Here is a 6,930-nt window from a genome sequence, read left to right on the forward strand (position 1 = left end):
TTTTTTTTGGTTTTTTGAGATAGGGTTTCTCTGTATATCCCTGGCTGTCCTGGAACTCACTTTGTAGACCAAGCTGGCCTCGAACTCAGAAATCCACCTGCCTCTGCCTCTCGAGTGCTAGGATTAAAGGGGTGTGCCACCACGCCCAGCTTTGTGTATAGTCTTTATGTAACTTATGCCATGTTTAGTTGATATCCCTGGGAGGCCTGCTCTTTTCCTGAACAGTGACAGAGAGCAGTGGATCTGGGGAAGAGGGAATATTGGAGTGTGTCAGGGAGGAGTGAAAGGGGGAAACTGCAGTCAAGATAAAATGTGTAAGAGAAGAATAAAACAAACAAACAAGTCAGGCAGTTGAATCCCAGAGCTAGGAACATGTAGACAGGAAGATTCCTGGGACCAGCTGGCCAGCCAGTGTAGCTAAATCAGTGGTCTTCAGCTTCTGTCTGGAAAGACTTTCTAAAAATAGGGAGTAAAGGGAATGAGACAGGCACCTGACATCAACCTCTGGTCTCCACACACAAGTGCAAACATGTGCTTGTGCATCTGCACACATGTTCACCAGCATGCATTTACACATGTACACTTGAATAGCCTACATACAAAATAATTAATACAAATGAGTTTCATATTAAATGAAGTTAGAATTCTGTCCCATCCCTAAGGAACATCACAGGAAGTGGGATCCAGGAAGATCGAATTTCCCCTATGAAATGCAAGCGTCTGTCAGAGCTGGAGTCAGAGGCCAGTTCTGCTCCCAGGCTGATGGTGCTGATTTGGGAGGCTCTGGAAACCCTGGGACATGGGAAGAAAGGAGAAGAAGTTGGTCACCAAGAGCAGGTCCTCAAGGGTCTTTAGCCCCTTCTTCTTACTCTCTGAGCTTTTGAATGCAGGGAGACAAAGACTCCTCTTTCATCACACACTCCCATCACCATAATGTTCTGCTGAGATACATAGGTGCCTAGGGCCTATGAACCAAATCCTTTGCAATCATGAACTGAAATAAACTCTTTGTCCTTTCAAGTTGTTCTCTTGGACATTTTGATCATAGCTATGCAAGATGAGTGAGTACATGTCCTTTAACCCAGAGCTAAATTTTTCAGAGACCCAAATAATGCAGGGAATGCTGGCACCATCGAAGAGGGCTCACCGAAAGCCTCATTATGGTGCCCAGACTCGATGGCCTTGTTCTTGACAGTGGAATTTGGCCCTCTTTGTGAGTCCACCTGTTCTCACAGTTACTAGCTAAGTTGCAAGAATGCAGATACTTTGGAAACTCAAGCAGATCCTTAGACTATCACACCGCATTGCAGAAGGGGTGGGGGAAATCTCTAATTGATACCCATGAAGGTGGCCTCTGCTCCACGGAGCTTGATAGATTGGGTTCTTCCCCAGAGACTCAGAATGTGTTTGTGTAGCCTTTGGATGACTGCCACCTCTCCTGACAGTCCCATCTTTTATCTCCCCTGCTATTGACAGCATCAGAAAAAGCGGGTCTAAATTATTTATCTTACAGGCTTCCTGGTTTCAGTGCTCAAATTGCTGGAAGGGTGTGCTGCACAGAAGGGGTTTGGGGGGGCACCTTCAGAGGCTCTCAACTGGAATGAGAGTAGAGTACCTGAAGTAGGCTCAGTATGAGGAAGGAGGAGACCTGGCATCGGCTTCCAGGACTGGCGTGGATGCAACTGAGCATGCTTCAATTGGCCTGGGGCCCCATGTCCTGTCTTGCTACTTATAGATTATACTGATATCTATATTAGTAAATGTGAGACTCCCTGTTCAAATGAAATTGTACAGGTTACTCCTAAAACTCCATATATAGAAGCAAAAGATCAGGACTGAAGGTTAGGGAGCATCTGGGAGGGCCCAGACTAACACAGCACCCACCGACCTCCAAGCACACAGCTCTCAAGCACACAGCTCCCATCATGATTTCAAAATGTGGTGCCTCTTACTCTTCATACACAGTGGACTAATATCTGTTCAGCATGGGGGTGGGGTAAACAAATGCAACTCTTACCTCATACCATGCACAAAAATTAACTTGAAATAAATTATATCCTTGACTAGAAAAGCTGCCAACTACAATACTTACAAAAATACAGTCTAGGGAGAAATCTTTGGACCTCGGGGGAGGCAGAGATGTTGCTCATCAGAATGTCAAAAAGTCTAACCACAAAAGGAAAGATTAATTGAATTAAATGAGTGTTTTCTGTACCTCAAAAGTCTAGTAATAAAATGAAGAGCAAGCTCCACACCAGACCAAGATGCTTGCATTACGCAGGTCAGGCAAAGGCCGTGTCCACACTGTAAAGCATTTCCTGTAACTCAATGAGATGACAATTAACTAGATATTAAGGAATGAGCCAAGGACCTAACTAGGTGATGCTAGGTGATAGGTGACTCATAAATGAGAGCATCACAGGACTCCCACAGGGAAATGCTATTGAAACGACCCAAATGAAAAGTGCTAAGAGTATCAAGTGTAGATGATCCTAAGAGAGTCAAACTTTCAGACATTGTGTTGGAGGTATGAAATAACATGTGTCACTCTGAAAAACAGTTTGAATATTTGTTATAAGGTCAAACACATATTTATCACAGATAACCCAGTATCCACTTCTAGGGATCCACGCTTACCCATCCACCTATCACCTTCCCCAAAATATACTGCACATAAGGAGTTATATGAGAAAGTACATAACTCTGTTAATCACAATAATGGTACATCCATGTAATGAAACACTATGTTGTAATGAAGATGAATGGCACTTAGAGGGCAGAAAGAATAGTGTGTTCATGAGCCTGGAGATGGCAGACCATGCAGTGTGCCTGAATAAGAGAATAGACTCAGTTGGGGGTGGGGAGGGGATGCACGCCTTCAATCCCAGCACTTGGGAGGCAAAGCCAGGTGAATCTCTGAGTTTGAGGCCAGCTTGGTCTACAGAACTAGTTCTGGGACAGTTAGGGCTACACAGAGAAATGAGAGGGGGGGAGAGAGAGGGAAGGAGAGAGGGAAGGAGAGAGAGAGAAGGGGAGGGAGGGAAGGGAGGGGAGAGAGGGAAGGGAAGGGAGAGAGGGGGAGGGNAGGAGGAGGAGGGAGGGGAGGGGGAGGAGGGAGAAAGAGAGACAGAGAGGGGGGCCTTCTGGAGCAGAGGCTGGAAAGGAAGCTAAGAGAGGAAAGAACTGGAGAAGAGGTTGGGCGGGTACCCCAGGTGCCAACCTTTTCTAAGGACGAGGAAGGCAGCAGCTACCCAACCTGATCAGATTTGCATTTTTAAAAGACAGTCCGGTGCTGGGAAGATTATAAGCTTTAAGGAAGCAAGAGTGGAGGCTGACAGATCTCCTGGGAGACAAGACAGCGCAAGCTGAGGCTGGATGGAGCTGCAGAGGAGGTGCTTTGGGGAATTGCTGTGGACAAGCTTAGCTGCAGAATTCCCAAGGCCTGTGAGTTGAGAAGGGTGCTCCACTGGCCCCATAAGTTCCTCTTTAGTTTTCACCTGGGATTCTGTCACACAGACAATTCCTGATGATCCCCACCAGGTCTGATCAGTTCTGGCCGGTATCATCCAATTCATAGCTACTGGCATTGAAATAACCTGAGGAACACTGGGAGACAGGGCATCCCCACTGAGCTGACTCCCAACAATTATCACACTCTTGAAGGAAAGTTAGGGAGATGTAGGCAGACAAAGTAAAGGAGAAGTCTGCTCCTGAGATGAGGTCTTCTTGTTCTCAGAAGGCATTGTAAGGAGAAGCAGCAGGAAGGCAAGGGAGTGGGGCTATAAACAGGATCAATAGAAAAAGGCACTGGTCCAGGGGTCCTATTAAATGCCCAAACCAGCCATCAGTCTAGAAGACTCCTAGCCTTAGGAGCCCCTCCCATCCTAAAGGGATAAAGCTGTTATTCCCTCTTTCCCATGGATTGGTCATTCTGTCTTTCCCAGATGTTCAATTCTTTGTCTGTGCCAGAAATGAATTCAGTAAGAACTAACAGCACCCAGTTACATCTCTCTCAGCCAAGAACCCACCTGGCCATGGTTGTTTACCCCTCTGTCCAAAGTATCAGATGCCTCATGGGCACCCAGGTACTCCGTTTCCATGGCACACACACACACAGAGAGAGAGAGAGAGAGAAATGATGGTCCTTCATAGGGTGCCTATGAGGGAAGACTAACCCTAAATGTGGGTGGCACCATTCCGTGGGTGTGGGTCCTGAATAAAAAGGAAACAAGCTAAGCATCAGTGTTAATCTCTCTGTTTTCTGATTGTGGATGTAATGTAATCAGCTGCCCTACATTTCTACCATCAAGATTTCCCCACCATAATGGACCATACCCTCAAACGTGAGCCAGAATGAGCCATCCCTTCCTTAAGTCTTCTTTGGAGATGTTATGTCCCAGCTACATCCATAGCAACTAATGCAGGCAGGTGATATAAAACAACCTCCCCTTCTTGTAAATAGTCCTAACTCTGCCCCACCCAGGATCCCACTGTCAGTCCACAGTCAGCAGTCAGTGGCACAGCTGCTCCCATCCACACCATGCTAAGGTCTTATCACACCCACCACTTTTCAGCAGCTCTAGTACCAATTGATAGCACTTGTGGAGGGAATCTTATGTCCTCATGTCAGTGTGTGGCAAACAGGTCCATAAATTACATCTGCTGTGCTCTTCTTGGAAGAGGATCAGAAAAAAACAAATGTCCATGATATGATAATCCTACCCTCCCCTTTTCCTCCCTCCCCCCTGTTTGTGTGTGTGTGTGTGTACATCCAATAGACTGCCCACATGGTAACTAATATCTTTGAACACCAAATTCTCTGGAAGTAAATATTTACGACAAAATCCACCTTGTTTTCCAGCCACACTATCAACACATTACTGTTTAAACATCCATACACCGGTCTGGTGCCACACCCTCTGCCTGCTCTCTCCTTTATCTCATACATTTCCCAGGCAGGGTGATGAAGTCACTCTGAGCACACTGTTCCACTTGTGCTTGGTGTGTGAGCTGGGCTTTCTGAGGGGACTGTGAATCAGCCCACAGATGTGCTTATTCGACAGTGGCATGTCTAGGGGGATCTAAACAGGCTGTCAAATGGAATGAAGTTATTGTGTTTACTGGGATGTGACCCTGACCTTGGCTTTAGGATGGGGAGGAGATAAGAACTGGAGTTGTCAGACCTACCCTCCCTCCTCCAGTTCTGTCCCTCACACCTTCCCTCACTTCCTCCCTGCTTTTCCTTCATCCCTCCCTTTATTTCCTCTCTCTTCCCTATTTATTTGCTGGTCTCTAGTATCTCTCAATCATCTTGGCTCTGTCTCCCAAACTAACTGTCATACATCTGTGCTCGCTAACTTTTTATTGGTATTTTGCTGACAATGACTTAGAAACTTGAGATAGGTCTTTTTATTACTATCATCATCATCATCATCATCATCATCATCATCATCATCATCGCTCTTGTTGCTATATCTAGGGAACAGGTACAAGTATGTGATGTGTGTGCATGTGTGTAAACATGGGTGTGGCCAGACAACAGTCTCAAGTACCATCCTCAGGAATGTTGTCCACCTTTAGACAAGGTCTCTCACTGAATTTAGAACAACGTTGATTGTAGCCAAGAGCCCCAGGGATTCACTTGCCCCCACTTACCCAATGCTTGAATTACAAGCGTGAGTTGCCACATCTGGTATTTTCATGTGGGTTCTGGGGCTCAAACTCAGGTGTTCTACGAGTGAAGCAAGCATTTTAGTACCTCTCTAGCCTAGTAACTTGAAGACATTACTTCTAATGGGACTCTTAGCTTCAGCTCAACTCTGCCTATAATCTCCCCCATCCAGGTTTTTTTCTTGGGGGAGGGGTCACTTGTGCAGGAAACCGATCTCTTTATGCTCTTCAGAGACAACTCTGTTAGATCCATTGGTGCCCCGTGGAGCTGAAAATGCTTGTGGAGCAGTGAATGGATGGAAAGGTAGACCATCCTGGCCACAAACAAGACAAAGGTTGCCCTAGGCACTCCTCTGAGATGTAAGCACAGAGTTCCTCCCTCTGCTGGTCCCTAAGCTTTGCCGGCTACCTTCCAAGTGCTTCACTAGTAGCACACAGACAATTAGATGGATTAGACTAACTGGTAATGGGGGATTTGGACACTAATCCCCTTCTGGTTGTTAATATTAATTAAAGTGCTCTTCCCTCTCCTTATGTAACAAATACTAACTATTTTATTAGAAGGAAGAAGAGAAAATACCACATAGCAGGGAAGTATCTGGCTGATTTTTTTCCATGTCTGAGGCTCTATGTTTGCCGTAATTTCTGGAACACAAACTTTGTAATTCACAGGAGATGCCAGGAGAAGGAAGGGAGAATTTAATCAGCCTGATGTTTTAAATTCTAAGACACAAATGTCTGTCATTCCCTATAAGAATTTTACTTCTGGCCACTGTGGGCAAATCATTTGGATTAAGGCAGGTAGGGCTCAGTAGTGTGAGCAGCCTCCTGTGAGGGGCCTCTGAATGTGTGTGCATGTGAGCATGTGCGTACATGGAGTGACTTTCCCGATGGCCAGGACAGATTAGAGCATCCAGCTGACAGGTCATAGGGAGCACAGGTTCCCAAGCTGGGTGAGTTTCTGCTGCCCTGGGAGATGGTAGCCTCCCCTCCTCTGACAGCCAGGCAGACAGACCCCTGACTCAGGTTGCTCTGGGCAGAAGCAAAGGTACTCGTAAGCAAGCAGCCAGAGCATTTGCTGCACACATGCCAATGGCCATGGAATGTGTCTGAGTTCAGCTACGTGCCAGAGTAAGGAGGCAGAAGAGATGAGCCACCCCCATGACTAGACCATTTCTGTTCCGCTTCGGGCTCTCAAGTTCAAATGAGGAAAACCACACCTGACTTCCTTTCTGCTCAGACAAGAGGAGTTATAAGACA

The sequence above is a fragment of the Mus pahari genome, chromosome 1 (genome assembly GCF_900095145.1).
Source record: "Mus pahari chromosome 1, PAHARI_EIJ_v1.1, whole genome shotgun sequence".
NCBI lineage: Eukaryota > Metazoa > Chordata > Mammalia > Rodentia > Muridae > Mus > Mus pahari.